At 42.4% G+C, this 26043-nt stretch overlaps 1 protein-coding gene across 2 annotated transcripts in view; it reads right to left on the bottom strand.

Annotated features, from left to right (window-relative positions):
• Positions 1–26043, bottom strand: part of trim3a (tripartite motif containing 3a) — a 56396-nt gene that overhangs the window by 29801 nt on the left and 552 nt on the right. The window contains exon 2 of one of the 2 annotated variants that reach the window (XM_077208140.1): positions 22–134. The exons of the other annotated variant lie outside the window; for it this stretch is intronic. The gene's annotated coding sequence lies outside the window, so the exon portion shown is untranslated. The remainder of the gene's footprint in view (positions 1–21; positions 135–26043) is intronic. 2 annotated transcript variants of the gene reach the window in all.

Genomic DNA, 26043 nt, shown 5'->3' on the forward strand with positions numbered 1-26043 from the left:
CCCAATTCCATCATGACTAACCTGTAACGTCAAGACGTTCTGTGCTTCTTGCAATCTTTCATTTCCAGCTTGTGGAAAAGCAGCAGACTGCGGTGCCCTGGAGCTACGGCAATATTGTGTTCTCTTTATCCTCCCTAAAGTGGTTTTTCAGACTTTAATTAAAAAAAACACACACACATTTTAAATATTATCTATCTGAGTACCGCACCTTTCATTTCTGTATCATCGCAGGAGGAAGGAAAAAAAGGAAGTCTCTAAAAGGCACTTCCTAAAAATCCTCCCAGTTCCTTCCTCCGTTCACACACAGAGAGAGACAAAGAGAGAGCGAGAAAGATCAACTGATCATTGCTAGCCACTGGGATAAATATAAAGACGAGAAAGACAGCAGAGATAAATCCCTGGTGAAATTTTGTTGACAATAAATAATGACCCGCTGATAGCATGGTTTCAGTTGAAAACTTCTGTGTGTTGTTTTAGCACCAAATTCACAAACAAAAAGATGATGCATGGTCAAAAGATGATCCAGACACCTGAACCGTGCATATGACGTTACACATTTTAAAAGCCATAAATATGTTTGACAACACAATTGGTATGATGCTCTAATCCTTTGATCATCATTTGATTAATTATGGGGCCATTCACAAAGAACACATTTTTGCTTTTAGAAACGTGAGACGCAGCCCTCAGGAGTGATTTAAGAAAAGAAAAAAAGCTTACATGAGATTTTCTTGAGACACGCTTTTGAGATGTGATGCAATAATGAAAAGAACAGAAGCTAAACAGCAGAATAGAAAGGTACAATTGAATGCAAAATCACGTTCTGTGCAAACAGCCTCTAATTCTGTTAGTACGGTTAGTACTTTGAAACACTAGAAATGCCCTTGCTTTTCAATAAAAGGTTTTGTGATTAAGGCTCCATCTATGATTTGACTAATTTTCTATAGAAAGTAGGCATGTTTAGTAATATCAACAATTAGGGCAGAATGAGTGACTAAAGAAGGGAAACAAAAATATCCCTCCGGATTGATTGTCAGAGCTAATAGTCAGGGAGAGACTCTATAAAACAGGTAAAATCCAAGAAAACAGCAAAACAGCAGATTTATGGTCAGAGAAACAGATCAATTTCACAATTCGATTCGATTTCGATTCACAAGCTTGCAATTCGATTCAATTCCGATACAATTCAAATCGATTCAATAATGATTCATTTCGATATATATCAGGTACAGTACATGTCAATTTTTTTGAATAATATATATATATCTCTTAAATCTCAAAAGCTGTAAATAATATAGGGAACCCTGTCAGTGGGTACATACTATAATATTAGGGGATACATTTACAAATAATTTGTATAAAAACATTTAAATGACACATCAGGCAGCTTTTAATAATAACTAAGTTATAATATATTAATGTAGAATAAATATAATGGCTGTCATAAACATAAACTTGTTTTCATGATGGATTTATTAAATAATACATTAAATATTGGAGAATAGGTTGAGTAAATAATGTAATGAATATGCAATATAGTGCATATATCTACTAGCAAAATGCCCCTCTCTACAGTTAGTTAGTAGCCTAAGCTATCATCACTGAATGGCTTTGATGTATTTTTTTCAAGCTGTTTTATTGATTCAAATTGAGAAATTGCTTTTTTTTTACCCATCGCTATGATGGACAGTTTGCAAATACTATATATATATATATATATATATATATATATATATATATATAAAAAATATATAATTTAATGATAGCAAATATGATGCACAAAAATAGCTGAAATACCATGTGCAACTGTTTAGTAATTTCGCCCCACTGTTTAGCTACTGTACATGGGTGTTAATTTCCATGTATACACACACAAAACACTAGAAAGATTATCCATGGTCATGAAAAACACACCACACAGAGCTGTGGATTTTCTCAAGCAGACCTCATTGTTTGGTTTCCTGCACGCTCTAGCCAAGCCAAGCCCAGTAACCAAGAAACCCCGGCGCAGCCCCCCTCACTGTCCCGCCCCACCCCCTTCATCATAAGCTCTGAATCAGAGCAGCTGAACACTGACATCACAGCTGCCCTTCCCTCCTTCTTCGACCGCCTCTCGCTGTCTCTCTCTCTCTCTCTCTCTTCATGCTCTCGAGATTATTATGCTTACTCTAAAGCCCAGTAGAAATTTTAAAAGCCTTTAGCTGTAGCATTTCAGAGTCTGTGTCTGTCATTACAGTCCATTTCCTGTGGGCAGACTTGAGAAAAAGTGCCATTATTGAACTGTAAACATGTTACTTTTTCTACCTTATGGTCACTGAGATATTAGCCTTGTTAGTCCCAGTCTAACTATGTTTCAACATGAGGATGGGTAGATGATGACAAATTGGTCTTAACTAGCATTTACTGGAAATAAGAGCAGGCCAAAGTCAGTTGGTCTAATAATAATGAGACCTTTTTGACAGTTATAGCGTCACCTATGGTCCGATCTCCATGAAACTTTGCATGCTTCTTCACCATGTTATGACACATATGCTCATCAATTTTTGTGAAGTTCTGATTTTTATTTATGATTTATAGGCTTTTGACTGTATTTTGCCACGCCCCTTTTCTAAATGACCCTGTTACAGCCACCCAATTGCAAAATTTCAACTTTTTTTCGATAATTATTGATCTAGAGAGTCCAGAGAATAGGCCTAGACTGGTTTGGTTCCGATCAGGCAAAAAACCAGGGACTAGTTCGCAAAAGTAGGTTTAAGACAAAATCCGACATAACTTTTTTTTTTTGTTGCTTAAATCGAATTCGGAGATATACATATTGTCCGTCTTAAGCCAAGGATCACAGTGGTGTAAAAAGCTTGAGGCTAGGACCAACGGTCAATGAGTTATGAGCAATTTAGTACTTTTGGTTGCTGTAGCGCCACCTATGGGCCAATTGGGGTCATACTCTGATAGGTTCTCCCCAAAAGTGTGGCCTACCATCTGGCCAAGTTTCAAGTCTCTAGGTCTTACGGTTTGGGCTGCACGATGCGTTTTAGGTTTTTTTTTTTCAAATAGCAATTACAATAGGTTTTCAGCACTTCGTGCTTGAACACCTAATAATGAGACCTTTTTGACAGTTATAGCGCCACCTATTATCCGATCTCCATGAAACTTTGCATGCTTCTTCGCCATGTTATGACACATATGCTCATCAATTTTTGTGAAGTTCTGACCAAACCAGTGATCGTGTAAAATACAATATTAAAGGTACACTATGTAACTTCTGGCCCTCTAGCAGTTAAAACAAAAATGCATTTGCGGGAGAACATTGTTTTGGTTGTGCTTCAGCTGTGTGTGACTGAGCAGATGAATGTGGTTATCGCACTGCTCATTAAGAGTTCATCACTAGCCTTAAGAGATATAACCAGTTTAGATGGAAAGGATATCAAGCTGACTAGCTGAAGACGTTACTGTAGATATACCCCTACATGGTACTTCCTTGAAACTAAATTCCAGGCCCAGCACAGCGCTACAACAACCATAATGAAATTACCCTTCAAAATAAGGGGCTTTTGCTCCGGAGGAATCTTTTCATAGTTGCTAGAACTGTTGGCAGAATTACCCAAATGCCGGCGTGTTAACACAGCAGGAACTAGGAACGATTTTAGTTTTAGGAGCTCTTTTGGAGGAACTAATTTAGCTTTAACTTCAAAGTAGGGTCTAAACCAGCACTACAGTATATGACTATCCGTGACATAAGTGTACGTGGATTGGCTGAACGCACGCGAAACACCAGCACCCGCCATTTTTTTAAAAATCTTTGTAGAACACACATTATAAATTTACTGCAGAAACTTTCATGGAAAACAGTGATAGACGTGCCTTATAACCTTATGCTGAGGAGAAAACGCATCTTTGAGGGGACCAAGCTAAACATGCAAATTTATTTCTGCTCAGCTAGCAACACTGGACATCAACCACACATCATACGCTAATAACTTTTCATATACAATCTACTTTCAGTGTATAAGAGTTCCCTTTCAGTCGATAACGTCGGACGTAGTCGACGCGACTGAAATGGGATCACGCTAGGGAGCCTATCATCTTCGAGTACTATTGAACGAGCCAATGTAATTGGCGTGCGTGATTCGCATCACACACTCCGCCCCCGCGGCGCGGGTATAAATACGGAAGTGGATGCACGCACTAGTTGCCTTTCGCTTCGGAGCCGATCGTTTGATGTCTCTGAGAGTGCTGTTGTCTACAACGAGCGAGTGTGTCGGTGTTCTTCAGGAAGACTCTCCCAGTGCTGGTGTTCTACAGCGCGAGTGCAGCGGTGATCGCGAGCTTTGAGCTCTCAACTGCTGTTTTAACAGCAACAAATTTCTAAATGTTTGTGTGTGTTGATGGCTGGTTAGAGGGCGGAAAAGTGAGTGCTTCACTGTTTCAGTTCTCTGTTCAGTGTTGCCGCGGTCATTTCCCTGTGTGCTCCGGCACTGGTGACGGTCCTATTTTCTGAAAGAGCAACACGGGTGCGTTTGCGTCTTTTTCAAGATGTCATTCCGCCCGTGCGTTTCTGGGTGCGGTCGTTCCCTGTCTCTCTCTGATGGTCACAACTGTTGTGTCACGTGTTTGGCTTACAGCACGCTGAGACAGCTTTTGTGGACAGCTCATGTTTTCACTGTGGGAACATGACTGTCGCAGTGTTGAGGGCGAGACTCGCCTTCGTTCGCGGAGAGCGAGTCCCCATTACCATGCCCCACCCTCGGGTGCTGTGTGGGATGGGTGACCGGAGGATAGTGTTGGATGTCCCGCCCGGTAACCATTCCCTGTGGGCTCCTCACTCCTCCCTTCCACTGCAACCACTGGAGCCTCCGGTGTTTTCTGCTGGTCCATCTGTAATGGGTGGGCCAGCGGTTTCACTCGGGGCTCCCCTGGAGGACAGGACGCCGATTGCAGCATCAGAGGGTGAGCTGACTTCTGGAGATGATGACTCGGCTGCATTGTCTCCCTCCGGGAGTTCAATGTTGCCCGAGCCGGATCCAGAATTATCAGCTATGCTGAAACGGGCCGCCGAGGCTGCCGGGCTCGAGTGGAACCTCCACCGTGTCCCGTTCAGTCTCGGTTGGAATCTGGAGTTTGGTATCTTGGGGCGGGCCGCGCTGGTTCTCAGCTCGCCGCCCCAGTGCCTTTCTTTCCCGAAATGCATGGAGAGCTTATCAGGTGGTGAACAGCATCTTTCTCTGCCAGAAACTGCCTGAATAGCTTTTCCCCCTCATTACCCTTGATGGAGGAACGGGGAAGGGTTGCGAGGTGTCCCTCCATTGGAGCGGTCTGTCGACACAGGTGCACCTGTGTCCGGCGGCCGCTGCCTTTTGGGGGGATCCTCGTCTCCCCCCTAAGGCCTGTGAGTTTCGTCCGTTCCGACGGGCAGAGCTTACAAAGCCTGTGGGCAAGCCCCTTCCTCTTGCGTGCCATGGCGTTGCTGCAGGCTAGGGCACCCATGGCATGCACGAGGGTAATCCAGACCGTGCGCTCATAGGTGAGCACCGCACTGCATCCGACCTCACCCTCCGGGGTACGGGTGTCGTAGCGTGCGTGATCGGTCTGGCGATGTCCACCTTGGTGGTCCAGTAGCGCCTTCGTTGGCTCAGCCTGGTTGGTATGGCGGATGCGGACAAGGTTCGGTTCCTGGTCTCCCCAATTTCCCAGGTTGGGCTGGTCGGCGACGCGGTGGAGAACTGCATCAAACAGTTCTCTGCCGCTCAAGCGCAGACGGAGGTCATCCGGCACATCCTGCCCCGGTGGCCAGCTGCTGCCTCCACCCGCCGCCGGTGGCAGCTCCTCCGCCTGCTCGTCGCCGTGGGCGTTCTCCGGCCGCCGCTCCTGCTGGCCCTCCGCAGCAGCCTCCACCCAGGCCTCAGCAGGGAGCCGGCCGCAGTAGAGACGCCCAGCCCGCTCCAGGCGCTGCCAAGCCAGGTGGCAAGCGACAGCGAAAGCATTCCGGAGCGGGCCGCCCAGGAATGGATGAGATGCTCTTGGAGTGGCACGATCACTCCCTCCCCCCGGGTGAGGGCCGGGTGGAGCCTTTGTTTGTGTGTGTGTCTGTTCCGCCGCTGGCTCCCTAAAAAAAAAAAAAAAAAAAAAAAAGCGGAGCAAGCGGTACCCACACTTCAAAGAGAGAGCAATTTCATCTGTTCCTGGGTCCCAAGAGGGCCAGTCTGGCGGGTGTGACCCTGTATAGCCTTACACCCCTCAGCTCCCCCTTGGTCGCCAGCAGGCAGCTTGGTGCGTTCGAGGACCCGGTCATCCGCCTTCTCACGCGCCCCCTGCCGCTTGTGGAGACAGGTAAGTGTTGCACAGCACACTAACACCACTCTCTCTACTTTGCTGCCCCACCTCAGGCTCGGCTACCCCGCTCAAGTCAGTGATAGTCATCACATTAGGTGTTGAGCAGACGTGCTCCTGAAAATTCAGTGATATTCATCACACCGAGTGTTGAGCAGTGCTCCTGACTTGTGCGTGCTTATCTTATCCTGCTGGCGAAGGATTTGATATAGCCGCTCCTCCAGCCGGTACGAAGGCCAGTTGTAAACTCGTTCTTCGTGCTACTAGGTGGTGGGTCGTGACCATCTTGGCCCAAGATTGGTCTGCAGCTTTGACCTGAAAGACATGTGCTTCAGATCTCTACCTCCCGCACCGCAGGCCATCCTGTGTGTTGCGTCTAAGGGTGGAGTATCAGTACAGTGTCCTTCCCCTCGAGTGCTCCAGAGCCCGTTGGGTCTTCAGGTCAACTGGAAGAGAGTAATCTCGCCCACGGGCTGAGTATCTCTTTTCTAGTTTTGGAGAGGTACTCGGTCCAACATGTCTCTCCAATGAGAATGTGTTCAGCTGGTGTTGAAGTGAGAAAGGGTCCCACTGAAAGAACTTTCAGAGGCTCCTGGGGTATATGGTAGTCGCAGCCTTTGGCTCCCTCCATATGTGACCGCTTCAGCGCTAGCTTCACGATCGAGTCCCGAGGTGACCGTGGCAGAGCAGCTCACCCTGTGTGACTATAGTTCATCCCGGTCTGCTGCCAAACCCTCTTCAACAGAGCGGCCATGTACAAAGGGCGTGTTTTAACGGGGGCCTGGGCGACCCCCGACTACACGGGCATTCGTGCCTCGAGTTGTTAGACATTGCGACCGTTGCGCAAGCTTCCCTTGCATGTCACAAACTCACCCGTCACCTCCTCCTTGGAGTCAGACGCTTCTGAGGGCGCCTTATTCCACTCCTCCTGCTTACTCAATCGTGCCGCCATCGAGCCTCACGACAGTTATAGCCAGGGCAAGTGGAGACTCCATCCCCTGGGTCCAGCTGGGTCATGACCATTCCGGGGCCGCTCAGTTGCCCCCCCGGTTTTATTTTTCCGCCAGTGTTTGGGTAAACCGAGCGGACTACCCTTGGACAAACACTGGGACTCAGCGGCCCCAGGGGCCCGCAGAAATGCGTTTAACCCCAGTGAGCCTTCTAAAAGTGACTGCGACTCATGGTCGCCTTGCGCCTGCAAGTCAGTGAAATCATCACTCTTCATGTTGAGCAGATTTGCTCCTGAAACTCAGTGAAGTTCATCGCACTCTGGTGTTGAGCAGCAATGCTCCTGTAGCTCAGTGAGTCCATCACAGGTAGCTCAGTGAATTCATCACACGCAGTGCTGAGCAGAAATGCTCCTGGTGCTCAGTGAAGTTCCTCGCACTCAAGTGTTGAGCAGAAATGCTCCTGAAGCTCAGTGAGTTTATCACACTCAGGTGTTGAGCAGTAATGCTCCTGAAGCTCAGTGAACTTGTCACACTCAAGTGCTGAGCAGAAATGCTCCTGTCGCTCAGTGAGGTTCTTCGTACTCAAGTGTTGAGCAGAAATGCTCCTGAAGCTCGGTGAGTTTATCACACTCAGGTGTTGAGCAGGAATGCTCCTGAAGCTCAGTGAACTTGTCACACCCAAGTGCTGAGCAGAAAATGCTCCTGAAGCCCAGTGATCTTCACATGTTGTGTTGAGCAATGCTCCTGTCTTTTGCGCCCGTCACTTGCACCTACGTGCCATGTCAGGAGAGGATCAGGTCTTCATAGTTGCCCCTCATTGGCCCAACTAGACCTGGTTCCCTTCAACAGCCTTCCTGACTTCCCCTGGATTCGGGGACGGGGCACGATGGCACACGCGTTCTTCCCCCGGAGATTCCGGGCGGTCTTACATCCGAACGCGGAGGTTCAGGTGGCTATCACAAGAACATGTGTTAGTTACCATCACTTCTGCGAGCACCCCCTAGAATTGGGTAGCGTGCTTACGCCTTTAGAAGTGGAACCTAGTCGTTGAGTGCGTCTTCTCCCCTGAGGAGATCCTGAAAGCTTTCGATCACTTCAGTGCTCTCTTTCCTGCAAAATGGGTTGCAGTAGGCTGTTTTCCTAAATCACCCTCAAAATGATGTTGCCTCGGTGTTTAAACGACGCTCATCGTGTTGCAGAAGTATGCAGAAGCACGTTCTGATCGTCAGGTTCCTGAGGAGCAAGGTCTTGTAAATCCTTGTGTCCCTCTTTATCCTCTTGGGCCTTGTCCCTGGTGCGACTGCACTGCAGAGACCGCCCCTGAGCCACTGCAGGTAGTGAGTTAAAAATTCTGTTATATCAGTTCTCCTGCTCGCGTGGTCTCTACTAGAGGGTAGGGACTTGCTCGCTTTCGGTCAACGTATTGTGCCTGGAGTCTGGGCCGGCTAACTCTCACAAGCTGAGATCCCGGCTCGGATTGTGCCCAAGGTTCCTACCTCTCCCGTAATAGGAGCAGGTGGTGAGCCTGCAAGCGCTGCCCTGGAGGAGGCAGATCCAGCCCTGGCTTCTCTGTCCGATTCGCTTGGACGTGTACAGAATGCAAGTCATAGACCTCAGACCAGCTCTTCAAATATCTGTGGAATTCAGCAGAGAGGGAAGGCTGTTTCCATGCAAAGTTGCACTTAGTGCTTGCCTTCATTTCGGCAAAGATCCGAGATGCAACATGTCCACTTAGGTGTTGAGCTCCTCTATGATGAGTGTAAAGTGCTCCGCCTGGGCGTTGACGATATACTTTGCTAAACAGATTCTAGAGTTGGGGGCTGGACGACACCTAGTTGAACCGCTGCTTCCCGTGGGCTCCCTTCTCATGAAGCCAGTTTCACCGTGAGCCCGGTTCAAGTGTCGGCTTGCTGCGCCATTCCCCTCCTATGGACTGGATACGTGCGCCTTTCTACTCCAGTTGAGTTCCCTTAAAATTGAACCCTGTTGAGTTCCTCCACACCCCTCCGACGTCGGACGTGCGGAACGTCTGGTGTTAGGCCTACCACTCGTAAGCAGTGTGGAACCTGTGTTAGGCTGGGTCCATATGTTGCGGTCCCTTCGGTGACCCCATATGTGTATTCTTCCACGATACGGCTCCCTGCGGTGAGCCCGTGTCTTCCCTCGGCAGAGTCTCTCTGCCGTCACTGTCCGGTGTGTCTCCCCCCGTCTTAGGCTGGAGCCACCCCAGTGACATTCCATATGTTAGACTGCCCGGTTTCCGCCCAGTTCATATGTGTATTCTCCACATTTCCTCCCTCGGGTTGGATGTGGCTTCCGCAGCGTCCCTTCCTTCCAACGTACGGGGAACGCTTTCCCAGTGGTCCTGTAGGAACAGCAGTGACTTCCCTGGCCTAAGCCCTGTCCTTCCCCGACTTAAGTTTGCGGGGGCATCAGGAGGCTTTGGTTTAGGCACTGGAAGGTGGCAGCGTTAGTGGCGTGTTCAATGGTTGATCCCATTTCAGTCGCGTCGACTACGTCCGACGTTATCGACTGAAAGGGAACGTCCTGGTTGCGTATGCAACCCACCGTTCCCTGAAGGAGGGAACGGAGGACGTAGTCCCCTTGCCACTACCGCTGGACCACCGCTGACCCCGGGTTACTCTCGGCTCCTCAGCGAAAAGCAACTAGTGCGTGCATCCACTTCCGTATTTATACCCGCGCCGCGGGGGCGGAGTGTGTGATGCGAATCACGCACGCCAATTACATTGGCTCGTTCAATAGTACTCGAAGATGATAGGCTCCCTAGCGTGATCCCATTTCAGTCGCGTCGACTACGTCCTCCGTTCCCTCCTTCAGGGAACGGTGGGTTGCATACGCAACCAGGACGTTCTATCTAATAAAGTGTTAGACAGATCGTAAACTAATGAACATGGAGAAAGCGAGCTCTGTTTGTTTCCATCAAAATAAAGTTCTCGGGGAACCACTCCGGTGGTTAGTTCCAAGAACTAAGTTCCTAGAACTATCCGGTGTGAAAGCCCCTATAGATAATGCTTTACAATGAACTCTGTTAGAGAGATTTGGCAATTTATCTGCTCACTAAAATACCTTGCTCGCCTGTTGAGTAGTAAAACCACCGATGCGTCACTTTTACAACATTTCAAATCCCTCAGTTCTCCAAAAAGCCAAGCCAATGGAAGAAGGATTGATGATGAATTGACTCATTATTTAAATTTTTAACAGTTTCTTAATAGTACATGTACTTAAAGGTACGCTGTGTAACTTTTGTTTTAAGTTAACACTAGAACGGCCATCAACGGTCAGACCGTTTTGAATTTTATATCTGCAATAACTTTGTTGAAAAAATAAATAAAATCCTGCTGGTACCTGACCTTTCCTAAAAGTGTCTGTATTTTCATTTAAAATGTGTTTCATATAAATTACACATAAGGCAAAAAAAACAACTGAACATATTTACAGATTTCGGCCAAAGACGGTCATATTAACCGCACTGAATTTCGCAGTATTCTTTTGTTACATTACCCGCGGTTGACCTTTGTCTCTCTCACTGTCAACAGAATATCTAAATAAGATACTTTTAGTTGTTATTATCTTGTTCTGAGTTATGTTGAATGGATATGAAAATATAGCCTATCTGTTATGAATATGCGATAATTACGGTATATGATATTATTATTTATAAATGTATAATTAAACTTGTTTAAATGTACAGTTTGGTGTTGTTTTGTTTTTAAAATATATCTTACTACAATAAATGTATTAATCTCTCAATTGGGTATATATTTATCATTAAAGATATAGAGTTTGGAATCTAGCGGTCAAAATGACCGCTTGTGGCAGTTCAAGTAGTTATGGAATTCTGGCACTTCTAGTGTTAAAGGGATAGTTCACCCAAAAATGAAAATACTGTCAGTAATTACTCACCCTCATGTTGTTCCAACCTCGTAAGACCTTCGTTCATCTTCGGAACACGAATTAAGATATTTTTGATATCCGAAAAGTTATTAAAGACTTCGTTAAAATAGTCCAAGATTAGTCCACTACAGTGGCTTAATCTTAAGTTTATCAAGCGACGAGAATACTTTTTGTTTGCAAAAACAAACAAAAATAACGACTTTATTTCAACTATTCATTTCCTTCTCTGTGGGCCTCAAGTCAGTTCACTAGTGTAATAGCGTAAGCTTCTGTTGTGGACGTCACACGCATCACACACATGACCAGCGTCGTCAAATAGTGAGCCTACGTGTGACATAGCACTACGCAATCACACTACGTTAACTGACTAGAGGCCCACAGAGAAGGAAATGAATAGTTGAAATAAAGTCGTTATTTTTGTTTGTTTTTGCGAACAAAAAGTATTCTCGTCGCTTGATAAACTTAAGATTGAGGCACTGTAGTCACTTGGATTATTTTAACAATGTCTTTAATAACTTTTCGGGGCCGGCAAGATTCAATCCCTTAGAAGCCAGTGGAGGAGTGATCCAGCTCTCAGATTTCATCAAAAATATCTTAATTCATGTTCCGAAGATGAACGAAGTTCTTACGAGGTTGGAACAACATGAGGGTGAGTAATAATTACTGACAGAATTTTCATTATTGGGTGAGCTATCCCTTTAATAATGTTGCTTAGCATGTGAAATATAAACTTGTGTCAATAAGCCATATTATGCGATACTCTCGTCTAATCCTTCTTACACTGTGTTAATGACCCCCCGCAGCCAAAATCACCATGAACAGTCTGGATCAGATACTGTGAAAACACTTGGTGTGTATATTCACACCCTCACAAATCCAGTCTGAACAAAAAAGTTTAGTGTGAATTTCCACAATAAATTTGATATTATTAATATTAATCTCTAGCTCATTTAGCCAATCAAAAGTAGTTATATTATGCTATAGCCTATACAAATAAATGAACGCAGTAAACTCAGTATTTACTTATAAATAAGTTTAAGTTTATAAAAAACACAATACAAAACACAATCTAACCACCTTTTAAATATCTGGATATTACAATTGACATTACATTTTTATATCTAGAATCATATTTCCTTATGTATTCCTCCAATCAGGGATGGGCAATAACTTGAATGGTCACATTATACTAAATAAATATTTCACAATATATTCAATAGTTTCCAAAGAAAAAAAAAAGCCTTAAGTTTAGTGTCACTCTGGTTGCAGCAAGGATAAGTTTGAGCAAGATCTATTCTAGTTGCAGCAGTAAAACTTTAACTATAATTAAAATTAACAAACACTAAGTAGAGAGAACAGGGTGCTGGAACAGAACAACCAACTTAAGAACAGACAAGAAACTAAACAGGGAGTATAAACAGAGACTAAATGAGTGAGTTAACAGGGGTAGGATACAATAGGTTGCTACTTGCTAGGGTAAAAAAAACAACTAGGAAACTAGGTCAACCAAAGGAAGACAGGAACTGGGAACACAAAAACTAAACCAAAACAGAACAGAACATAAACCTGACCGACCATGCATGCACAACATCTCATAGGTTCTGTACCGGAAACAGAAATGATTAGTTCATGTCTCGAGTCGGAGTCGTTCGTTGTTTTGTCACGTGACCTGAAGGCCATATTGGATACAGAAATTAGTTAATATTCCCATTTCCCAACCTTCCTTACAAACAAGTACGTAGTTAGTAGGGCTGTGAATCTTTGGGTAGGCAGCGAATCGATTCGATTCACGATGCATAGGTTTTCAATTCGATTCAAGAATGATTTTTGCAAATTCAGAAAGATTCGATTCAATGCGATTCACATTAAAATTCGATGCGATTCGATTAATTCGATTCGATTCTTCATTTTTTCTATGCATTCATAGGATTATTTAAATACTTCCCCCATTGGGTCTAAGTCAGGGTGTGAATTACACAGCGGCCTACGGGGGTCAGAGAGTGGGGACAAAAAAAAAATAAAATTGTCTATTGTTAATGTTAGTTCATGCTAGTTTTTAATGAATCTATTATTAAAGCCTATAAATGAGCATTTGTAGAAATGTAAGCCAAGATTTAAAAAGGCTTTAAAATTATTGTTAGTTCATCATGCTAACTATTTTGTAGGATATGTTAATGGATACACAACCTTAAAGTGTTCCTGGTACATCCTTCCATTGTGAGAACTTTCCCAACTAAACCTTAACTAACTTTTCCTCTTGGAATAGTAAGTATTCCTCATGGAATACTCTTTGTTCTCTTTATACTGAACATTTTCCTATGATTCTGAAAGAAAACGCGCCGGGTGTCTACTTTTGCTATAGGCTAGTAACGATTACGAATGCAACTTTAATGCGCATCTGATTGATGGATAAACCATGCGCTCTTATTTCAGTGTAATTAATATTGTAGTTATTTCAGCAGTTTCCTTCGTACATTCAGTTTAACGACATAAAGTTAAATTTCATTCATCATTCATGATTCATAGGAAGCGTGTGCATTTTAGGTCTATTATGCGTTTGCTCTTTCCATGTAATAAATGCGCACCCTTGAATAAGTGGGGTTTTACTTCAACTGCTCAGGACAGGTACGACCCATTTCCGTAAAACTTCAGTATCTTATCTTAAAGAAAATAACGGCGACGTTTCCACGCAACGAACGCGTTGTTTCATAGCAGTGCCCACGCAGTGACATGGCAGCTTAATCAATGGCTTGAGCGGTTTGACTCAAGACTTGCTTTCTCGATAGAGAGCTGTCATCGGCTCATGTGAACATCAGTGAGCCAATAAGCATACAGCATGATTGGCTGTGGTGAGGCATCAAGGAAAAACACTATTTCACGCCGATTACGCCCAGAGACGTTGCTCACAGTTACATTTGAGGCTGTAGTGTGTAAGCATCCCCACCCCAGATGTAAAAGATGTGGAAAAGATCAAAAGTGAGGATACATTTCACAAGGCTCGATGCCAACAGCGAGCGATGCAATATTTGCGACAAAATAATTGCTGCCAAGACCGGCAACACGACAAATGATGAAGCACTTGACAGTGCACGGAATAACTTAAACTTAAGAGTAGAAAGCTGCTCCATCTTCGACTGCAAGAATTAATAAATAAACCGAAACTTAGCGTACAATCTACTTGTCTCACAGATATGAGAAATATGCAATTATAGAGCTTGAAATGTCTACTTTTAAACTAAATATTTTAAATCAAAAACAAATACTCTGATTATGTGATCCAAATGAAAGGTGCATTTCTCTCTATAGGCGTGTGCACATTCACTATACTACGGATATGACGCGTCAGCAACAATGCCAACGTCATCTTTGCAGCCAACACTAGCCGCGTTTCCATTACCCTTCAAATTGAGTAGCCTAAATTGAAATTGCGTTTTGAAAATACACCCAATGGAAACTCTCATATATCACAGTTTTCACGCTTGCCTGAGGTGGTTTTTCAGGCAATTCACGTGCCCCGAAATCGCTGTAAATTACATTCCACTGCAATTTAAATAAATTAGATACATATAATTTGGTAGTAAAAACATAAAATGTTGCACATTTTATTGGTGCACAGATGAGTATGGTATGTGTAGGCCTATTTTGTACAGCATTTGCAACTGTTTTTATCACTCATTTAGAAGCACCACAATTTTAAATGTGTGTCATCTGTTAGTTACATAGCAACTACTGAACAGACAGACAGACAGTTTATTATAAAATGCAAAGTATTGAAAATATAATAAATAAAAGCTCTGTAAACACCTGCACCTATATTTCAGTCGCATAACAGCGGTTAATGGAAACGCCGTCACTGACAAGGCTACTGACCTATTTTTTCCCTGACATATTCATAATCATTAAGCTACTTTTGCCAGTAGTTTGCGGCAAGATTTATGCGCATATATTCCGCCCCCTTAGTGGCCTATATGAGTCTTTGAGTCAGTAAACTGTCAGGAAAAAATCCAACCAAATTTTTTTAGGTAACATGTAAGGTAATCTTGTTAAAACGAATTTCATAAAACTGGTATCGAAAAAAGTATAGTTCAGGAACCCGGTACCGAAGTCAAGGTATTGGTATTATCGAATTTTGAACAATACCCAGCTCTAATGGGGATGTTACGTGACAAAACAACGAAGGGCTGGAATGACGCATCTACATAAATTGTTTTGGATCTGTCTATTTTCCCCAATGATGCCGGCTCCCAAGAATGCTAAAAATCAGCAGTTATTACAAAAATATCAAGCCCGACATAAAGTGTGGGAATTTTTTAAACAGAGACTGAATAAAAACTGAAATGGCAAACCACAGCAGCAAAACTTGTATGCAAGAGCATCTGAAAAGAAAATATCCCAGGGCTCTCCAATCTCAATACGACGAGAGAGCAGCGTAAGTATTTGGACTATTACAGTGAATTATTGCACAGTAGAATACGGTTGTCAATCCAATATTTTGTGCTTAAAGGGGCACTCGGCAACTCTAGCTATTTCTTCGCTGATTTTCACTTTTGTTGTTGCATGTTTTCTCAACGAGCTCCCCCTACAGCTGTGAGGCGTATATTTCACAACAATGTCGTAAAATAAACTCACTTGCAGCACCCTCCGCCCCCTTTCTACCACTGCTCATGTGCATTTGTTATTATCGTAGCCGGCCAACTTTATTGTGTGGAGCTATGTCTACCGAGGTGGGTAATACATCATACACATTGAGGGCAGCGTGTGTGTTTATATCGAATTGCCGTAAAGCAGTTTGTGTTTCACGCTCGTTCTCGCTTCTCACGAGACTTCCTATTTCCAACTTACCGGGACGTTAGTTCCCATGTTGCAAGGTTGGTTTTTCGCCTAGGAACATTGGAGGGAACGGGGAAAGTCACCATTCTCACCGGAAGAGGTTATTAAACCATCCAAATGATTTCTAAACGGTTTTATTAAGTTGAAATAGTTGCCAAATGCCCCTTTAATACAGCTTTGTTCATAAAGAATTCTGTTTTTACGAGCTTCTGTAAAAAGTGGCTCTCTGCAACCGGTTAAAAAGCATTTTATGCTGTTGTTGGCTATTTTAAATAGCTAATGGATGGACTTCTTGAAACGGTCATTAGCTGGAGTGCTCTTTAGAGCAGGGGTGGGCAAATTTTTTGGGTCAAGGGCCACACTGGGTTTTAAAATTTGACAGAGGGCCAGCTCAGTAGCACCAAACACATTAACGTTGTGGCAACGTCTGCGCGACATTCAACTGAGAGACAACGTTCTGACAATTAATCTTTTATGCTATAGACAGGGGCGATTCTAGGAATTTCATTTTAGGGGGGCTCAACCCCCAATGAAGGTATGGTTTTAAAAAAGTAACACTTTATTTTGGGGTCTAATGCTCACTATTAACTAGTTTCATTAACATGCATATGGCAGGGTTTTATAATCCCTGAGGTCCTGAATGGGAGGCTAGGCTATTAAGGAGTTTGGAAGGTTTCCCCCAAGATAATTTTGATTTCCACATATCTACATGTGCATTTTAAGATGTTTTGAAGGCCAAACAAATTGGATAACAACAGCTTTAAAACCAGTGAGCAGCTGATTATTTTTCTCTCCTTATCAGCATCACTCTTTTTCTCTATGTTTTTATCTTGCCCTGTCTCTTCCCCTCCTAAGGCTGAGCTTTGACTGATATAGGCTTTTCCTTTTTGTCTGTCAGTGAAGAAAGTAAACATATGGGTCAACTGATAGGTTGATTTTTAGCCTATGAATCATTTTCTCAGATGCGTTAATTTACTGAAAGCGACTAGGAAAGCTAGCTAAATAACTTTATTAAATTCATTCACAATATAGGCTACACATTCATGATTGATCTTATGCCTAATACAGGACTTTATAATCAAATAGGTCCTAAATTTGAGGTTGTTTGGGGGTTCAAATTTTTATTTCTTTGATATGTGGATTTCAAGACGTTTGAAGGCCAAAAAAGGATAAGAAATAGCTTTAAAACCATGTTAGCTGGCAGTAGAGTATGTGCCAATACCTGCTCTCTCCTCTTATCCATCACTACAGGCTACAATACATGAGTCACGTTACATAGGCCTATTTTCATTTCAAAATGGTTTATCAGACAAATTTTTATTAGTTTGCCTTAATTATTTTTGTTATTTGTTTAACATTTATGATATAAAATGTCAGATATGAAATGTTTAGTTTAGAATACTTACATCTTTTCTCGCACTTGACCGTAAGCTGAACATAGAAACTGAAGCGCGTCGAGTCGCTCTGCTAAAATTCGCGCTCTGAAGCTACTGTGAACATAAAACCCGCCTACTTTGATTTGATTGGTCATCCCAAATATTCTGACATTGACGAGTGACAGACCAATGAGGCTGAGATGAACACACACACACACACACACACACACACACACACACACACACACACACACACACACACACACAGTCCTCTTTCTGATGTGCTTGGCACCGCTGCGGATTGAAGATGAAGAACGTGCTGAATCTGATTATAACTGAAGCGAACACGAATTTGTGTAGCCTACACTTAATCACAAATTTATAACGCAAAGTATTGTAGGAAAAAGGCTAAATGAATGCGATCTTTAAGACAATTTTTGTCTGTATGTCATTACCTTGTTTAGCTCACCCCTTATAAGCCTGGTTTTCACATTCACTCACTGCATAGTTTTGTATGTTGTTGCACTGCATCTCTGAGCATTTCTCTAGTTCCCTGTATTTCGTTATTTGGACACTCTGCCTGCCTCTGGATTACCCGTTTGCCTTGTTCCCTGCCTGCCTCTGGATTACTCATTTGCCTTGTTCCCAACCTGTGTGTATTGTTTTGTTAGTTTGAACTGCCTTCCAAGAAAATCCCCCGAACGGGGTCTCATTCTGCCGAAACCACCTTTCCAGAGTCTTGTCCCGTCGAGACAGTCATCCCTACAGAGTCTCGTCTCGTCGAGACCGCCGTCCTTCCAAAGCCTCGTTCCGTCGAGGCCCCTGCCGAACCTGCGCTCCACATCAGCCCTGCCGAGCCTGCTCTTCACATCATGCCTGCCTACCCTGAGTCTCTTCACGTCATGCCTGCCAAGTCTGAGTCTCTTCACGTCATGCCTGTTCGGCCTGATCTTCACGTCACCCCTGATTCGCCTGATCTTCAAGTCACGCCTGGCCAGCCTGATCTTCACGTCATGCCTGTTCAGCCTGATCCTCATGTCATGCCTGTTCAGCCTGATCTTCACTTCATGCCTGTTCAGCCTGATCCTCATGTCATGCCTGTTCAGCTTGATCTTCACGTCAAGCCTCATCAGCCTGATCTTCACGTCATGCCTGTTCAGCCTGATCTTCACGTCAAGCCTCATCCCCCAGAACTTCACGTCAAGCCTCATCAGCCTGATCTTCACATCAAGCCTCATCATCCTGATCTTCACGCCGAGCCTGCGGTCCCGTCAGTCCTGCCGAGCCTGAGCTTCACGTCGGTCCTGCCGAGCCTCTTCACGTCCGTCTAGCCAAGCCTAAGCTGCTTCACGTCAGTCCTGCCGAGCCTGCACTTCACGTCAGTCCTGCCGAGCCTGCACTTCACGTCAGTCCTGCCGAGCCTGCACTTCACGTCAGTTCTGCCGAGCCTGCACTTCACGTCAGTCCTGCCAAGCCTGCTCTTCACGTCAGTCCTGCCAAGCCTACGCATCACGTCATGGCCACCGAACTAGAGAATGTACACGTCGTGCCTGCCGCACAAGAGAATGTTCACGTCGTGCCTGCTGCACAAGAGACTGTTCACGTCATGTCTGCTGAGCCAGAGACTGTTCAAGTCACGTCTGCTGAGCCAGTGTCTCCGGACAAGATGGCCGCCGCCGAGCCAGTGTCTTCGGACAAGATGGCCGCCGCCGAGCCAACGTCTCCGGACAAGATGGACGCCGCAGAGCCAGTGTCTCCGGACAAGATGGCCGCCGCCATGGTCCCCTGAACTGTCTGGTCCGCCCTGGCCGCCTCCGCCAGGGCCGCCTTAAGGGTCATCTCAGCCACGGCCCCCTGAACTGTCTGGTCCACCCTGGTCCCCTGAACTGCCTGGTCCACCCTGGCCACCTGAACTGCCTGGTCCACCCTTGTCCCCTGAACTGTCTGATCCACCCTGGTCCCCTGAACTGCCTGGTCCACTCTGGCCACCTGAATTGCCTGGTTCACCCTGGTCACCTGAACTGCCTGGTCCACCCTGGCTCTCTGAACAGACTGATCCACCCCTTATAAGCCTGGTTTTCACATTCACTCACTGCGTAGTTGTATGTTGTTGCACTTCATCTCTGAGCATTTCTCTGGTTCCCTGTATTTCGTTTTTTGGACTCTCTGCCTGCCTCTGGATTACCCGTTGGCCTTGTTCCCAACCTTGTGTGTTTTGTTTGTTTGGACTGCCTTCCTGTGCTTGACCCTTTGCCTATGTTTGACCACGATTCTGGATTACTCTATTAAACTGCATTAGGATCCTCAACCTTGTCTCGGAGCAGTTTGTGACACTTCTATTGGACTCATTTTTGAATCACGCACTGTCAATTGTGTAAAATTTCACGGTTTTATGCACACTGCCAGCAGTTTGATCATACAGCTGAATGAACATATTCAAGCAGCTACTTTAATCTCTTTAATGAACTAAACATCAGGATTCACACGTGTAAGCAACTGCTGCTTTAAATCCCCAAAAGAGACTGTGAAAAGCCATAGTAAACAACTTTCCTAAGTAGGTCTACACAGCATAAACCTTTACTTTTGTGATAAATAATATTAGTCATAAGATTATTCGATTAATTAAGAAAAAATCTATTGAAAAAAATTTGTTGACCCAGCTAGGCAATTAATTAATTTCTGTTTCATGTGTCCTTGGCTGCATTATGGATAGTTTTTTCTTATTCTAAATGTGATCAACATTTGCGTAAGTTTTAACATGAAACATTTCAATTATATTCTGCTGAAGTGGAAAAAATTAACGAAATGACTTGAAAAAAGATTCGTTCATTTTGCTGAACAAGACTCAAAGATCTTCCCATCACTATTTCACACAGAATGTCAAGACTGTGATAAAAAAACAATCAGGAATATTTAATGAATAGAAAAATTCTAAATAGCATAAAAATGTATTTGAATGTTAATCTTTTGTAACATTATAAATGTCTTTACTGTCACTTTTGATTAATGTCATGCATCCTTTCTAAATAAAAGTATAGGCTATTAATTTCTTTCAAAACAAAATCTTACTGACCCCAAACCTTTGAACGGTAGTGTACACTGAATATCAACTATATCCTGGCTTTACAGTGGCAGAGAGAGTTCATATAACACACAGTAAACTAAACCTTTACCTCAAACTACACAAATATGTCTTTAGATGTCCCAGATAGCTGCAGAATAATGAGGACCAACACAACGAATATTGCAAGTACAGCTCTAGAGTACCTTCTACAGCAGACAGCACTGACCTCACAGTGATTTATGATTTCCTGCTGAATGAATCTCATTTATAGTATGCATTGCAAGCATAAAATATTCAACAGCAGCTACAATGTGTAGTCATTGTGAAATACTCATCATTTCAAAGTGGCTAAAACTAAATAAAAAAGGGGGGGGGGGGGGGGGTTGTACAATCTCCACAGGATTATATTACAAATAATTTCCATAAAAGAATAAAGGTGGATATATGCCTAAACTGAATATCATGGTTGTATTAAGCATTAGGGTTTAAGGGCCATTATTATTTCTTAATGCCCAATTCTAAGACCTTTTCTCAGCAGGGATGGTGTTTAAACGGATTGTAACGCTGACTTACATTCCACAAAAAAAAAAAAAAAACGGTCTGGGTCTAATCTGCCTGGGACAGAGACCGCCACCTACAGTAAATAATAGAGTGACAATAGAGCCGAATAGATATTCCAAGACTGCATCATTTCCATAATTTTCACTTTCTAGTGATTAGTCAACATTAGCAAAGCCGCTCAGAAAGACAGCATGCAACTTTTTCCATTACCTCTGTCTAGAAGGATATTGCACGCAGCAGGCAATAAGCAATTTACCGCAGGACTGCAAAAAACAATTACAAAAGACCCTCGACACCAGGTCGTAAGAGTGTGCTTTCAGGACAGATATCCACGTGTTCAGACTTTTAAGAAACCTATGACATCTAAAGACTTAAAAGAAAGCAGTTAGATGGATTTATTCCATATAACTGGGTTGATTTTGCATGCTGAGAGTGTGTAAGCGGCATGTACAGTGTTGTGTCTGGGGGGATGCCATGAGTCACAGAGCACTAACAGAAGTGATGCATCCGTGGTTCTTTATCCTTATATGTCTGGTTTGAACTACAGACTTGGGCCGGATAGTTAGCCTACTTCCTGTTACTGTTTGTACCATGAATAATGTACAAATTCAAATATCTTTTAACATGGCTTGCAGACGCTGACTATGGATTTGTATTGCATGATAGATATATTTCACAGTTGGACTATGAGCAATGATCTTGCATAGTTTTATTGTTCTCTCTGTATAAATCGTTAAGATCAAAGTACAAGGCCTAGTTTTTAACATTTGAGTGTGTAATTCCACTGCTTTAAGGGGATAGCTTAACAGTTGAACAGATTTTATGTCCTTATGGAGAATGTTTCAAGAATCTTTTCACACCTTTCTTCCATACACAACAGTTCACAGTGTCCATGTCTGTCAAGCTTAAAAAAGGGCAAAAGGGCACCGCATAAAAGAGGACCACGTGACTCATGTACTGTATTTCAAGTCTTCTATCTAAAGCCATATGATAACTCAAGAACTGCATAATTGAGTTGAACAAAAATTGCATAAGTTCTGTTTGAAAATCAATGATTCTGATTGTTGATCTAGTTCACATATTGGGCTGAAAAAAAAGAGTCAGTAAGTTCAAGAACCAGACCAGGGCTGCAAGTAGATCACTGAAAATATTGGCACCAAATGGTGTTTACGATCTACTTAAGCTTACAATTCTTCTTAAAAAGCCCATCTCAGTCTGATTCATCAATGAATCGTTCAGTCTGAGTGACTTGTGACCTGAGTCAACAGTGCAATGAAAAGAACCAATTCAAATAAATGATTCATTCACAAATCTGACTAATCCAGTTTGAGTTCAACTCACCGACTCACCGATTCAGTTAAAACACTTTAATGAAAGACAGCCAATATGATCTGTCATGTATGCAAAAAAAAGCTGTGTGAAGATTCTTCAAAACTATATTTTTGTCATGACATGTGACATGAGTTAAGCTAAGAGTATTATTTGTAACATTAATCAAGAAATACTACTAGAGAAAGCTGGTGTGAAAGTAAATCCATTCAAATGCAACAGTGTAAAACACAATCCATTTCTAATCAGTGTCACATAAACACTGAGTGGCTTTTTCTGACAATGATGATGTGTCAGCACATCATACAGCTCTTTTGGTTTCACCATCAGATTAACTAACAATCATGGACCATAGGGGAAACAGAGGAGGTTGATATCATCAACTATGATCTATCCACACACAACCAAGAGTGTATCTCATCACAAACGAGACAGTTCATGAATGTCTTATCACAGCTGATCCTGAATAACCAAACAGTGCTGTTATGAGGCATGAGGACATGGCTGTCCTGCTGCTGTCCATTGAGAGACGCTTGGCTTCTGACTGTTCAGCCTAATGGAAGCCTTGTCTGCTGTGCCACACAGCTCCACGTGTCTTTAAAACCAGATGGATGAATCTGTCCATTACTTCCTATCAGTTACTCCATATCCTTTACCCAAAGATTATTCAAAGCCACATCGACTCATTAGTACACTGTAACAGACAGAAGGATGAAAACGAAGCCATTTGTCTTTATGACATAAGATAATAGGGGAAAAGGCAAATCGCTGCAGAACAAGTTAAGCCACATTTTCCAAAGCAGTCATTAGTCACACTATGTAAACTTGTGTTACTGTCCACCAGCAGTGTAATGTGGTCATCTGGACACTCTCAGTGCATCTGCAGTAGTCTGGCATGATGAAATATTATTAAAATAATGGTCTGATATTTTTCCATTTATTTATTCATTTATTATTAATGTTACGTTCCCTCTCCAGTCTAGGGTACGTCATGGGACGTAACATTAACTTTATTTATTTACTTATTTTTTATTAAATATGATATTGCGTGATACAATAAATAGGATATAAAAATTTTTTTTTTACTGACATACAGTTTTCAACTAAATTGGTTATTTGTAATAGGATGCATGATGCATTAAATATAATATAATTTTATTTTTACTGATATTTACACTTTTCAACTAAATTTCTTATGCACTATATTTTTTTCAAAACAGTCTTTGCCAGTAAAAGAATATAATGTTTTATTTGAATTTTTTTTTTTTAACATAACAGTTCTTAAGAGAGAATTGCATATCATTAAGAAGTAAACAGTAGGTCAAAATAAATTTGCAATTATTCAGATTACAAATTAAATGCGTATAAATATTAAAGGCATGCATAGAGAAAATATATTAGATTTTTTAACATATATTTTGTTGTCCAATGATTATTTAGTTCTTATTCAGACCAAAAATAGAAATGAAACTAAGGAAAAATCAGTCAGATCAGATGTAACACGAATACCAGTCAATCTGAAAACTATTTTACTTTGCCTGCGAAAAAAGTCATTAAATGTCTGTTTACTTTGACTGTTTATGGTAAGATGAAAGGAGAGAAACAAAGAAAGAGAAAAGAAAGAAGAAGAGAGACATATCCAATAAAATCAATCTGACACTACCTAGACAAATCTAGTCAGACTCAGCATGATTGAATTAATTCCCATGCATGAGAGCACTTGTGTGTATCTGTCTGTTTAACCAGTTAAATTCTGCACACACACACACACACACACACACACACACACACACACACACACACACACACACACACACACACACACAAAAATACACAAACTGCACATTTCTGCAAGGTCAAAATATTCCAGACCATGCACCGCCCAGCCCCCTGTCAACTCGATGGCATGAATGCAGAGTAAACTGTCACTCATACGCAGACATGATTCTCGCACATTGATTCACCTGGAACGGGCTGCTGTCGGTATGCTTTGCTTAACATCAACCTGACAGCATCTGTCCAGCAAAAGCAAGGCAAACACCAGCCTTCACCAAACCCTGTACAGACACTAAACATGACACGACAAGCTTCTCCACAGCTATGCTTCTGGTCGGATAAACAGCGATGGTGCATTTTATTTCGTTGCAATTATAACGATCAACGGCAGTAACATGTTATCTTTATAACTAGACTTAGTTAAACCCCATATGTGATGGTGTAGCATCTCACTATCCAACTGGCTCAGGATTCGCCCGCATAAAGCAAACAACAAAAGGCCACTGAATGTGCATTAACATCCTACTCAGAAAGCAGATTCTCATGATGGTACTGCAGGAAATCATTTTGAAAATGCAGATAGATAATGCATTATCTGTAGCTGGGTAAAAATGCTGATGTAAAGACTACACTTTCATCCTTCTTCTCAAACTGATTAAGACAGGAACAGCTGAGCATTTACTGTGCCAAAGCAGGCTACAGCTGTTGTATTGAGCAGACGGGCTGGTAAAACTTTCTCAAGACTTTCTCTACTGTTTCTACTTTATTTTACCAGAATTTTACTTTATATACAGTAGTTGTTTCTGGTTGCAAAAGAGGGTACAACAAACAAGTTTTATCATTTAAGGTATCTGGTCTTATTAAATTTGTGAATCAGGAATCAAAGTGTTTAAATTTGCCATTTCCTCTCATAGCCTAATTTTGTATATCATTGAGGCATATCCATTTATTGCCAAACTTTTCTGACGACTGTGTAGTGAACAAGAAGTATTCAGAATATGGACTACAAATCAATGTGATTGTGATTGACTAGAGAAAGCATTAAATATCATTTTAATAGCTACAGAACATGGCAACCTGTGCAGCATAATTATACCGCCTTCGTCACCAACAAACCAGTCCATTTTAAAACAAACCCACTTATGCCTTGAACTTCTTTCAGACCAAACGAAATATATGTCTTAACATGTCTTTAACTCATATTAATAAACTGCAAATATATTACATTAACGGATGCATGGAAAACTAAAAGGGCTTAAATTTTGCTCACTTCTGTGGTGAAATTCATGTCATGCATGAGCAATTGTGCATGATAGAGGAAATTGCAAAAAAAACAATACACAAAACTAAAGCCATTAAGACAGACTGTTGAGGGAACACAAATGCTGCAGGGCCATTTACGTACAGTAAGAACTCACCTGATTTCTCAGTAGCATTTGGCGTAAACTGTACTAAAGACTAGATAGGTTACACCAAATGGAAAAATTATGATCCAATTTTCCTTGCGGAAACATTCAACTTTGTCATAATGGACTTGTCAACAATATTCTTATTATTATGACTATGAATACAATAAGCAAAATGCATAATCTGTTTTTATTGTTGTCCAGTGATTATTTAATTCCATTGTGTAAGAATAATAATTATAATAACAATAATAATAATTAAAAACAAGTTTCAGTTTTACAATTGTTATGGGGCACTTAAAACATTAAAATAAAGTTGAATTAGTCATAGAAAAAAATTTATTGTCAATCTCAACTAAAGACATGCAGTGTGATTTATTATGCATAACACAAGTCATATACAGCACCTAATTTGGATGATTCATCAGAAGGCCTTTATAAACTTTTCAAAAGATCTACTTTTTTGAGACTCGAGAAAAGATCTCTTTATACAGGAGTGATCACAGCCT

This window comes from Siphateles boraxobius, unplaced genomic scaffold, assembly GCF_051911475.1.
Source record: "Siphateles boraxobius isolate OS27281-9 unplaced genomic scaffold, OSU_SipBor_1 6, whole genome shotgun sequence".
NCBI lineage: Eukaryota > Metazoa > Chordata > Actinopteri > Cypriniformes > Leuciscidae > Siphateles > Siphateles boraxobius.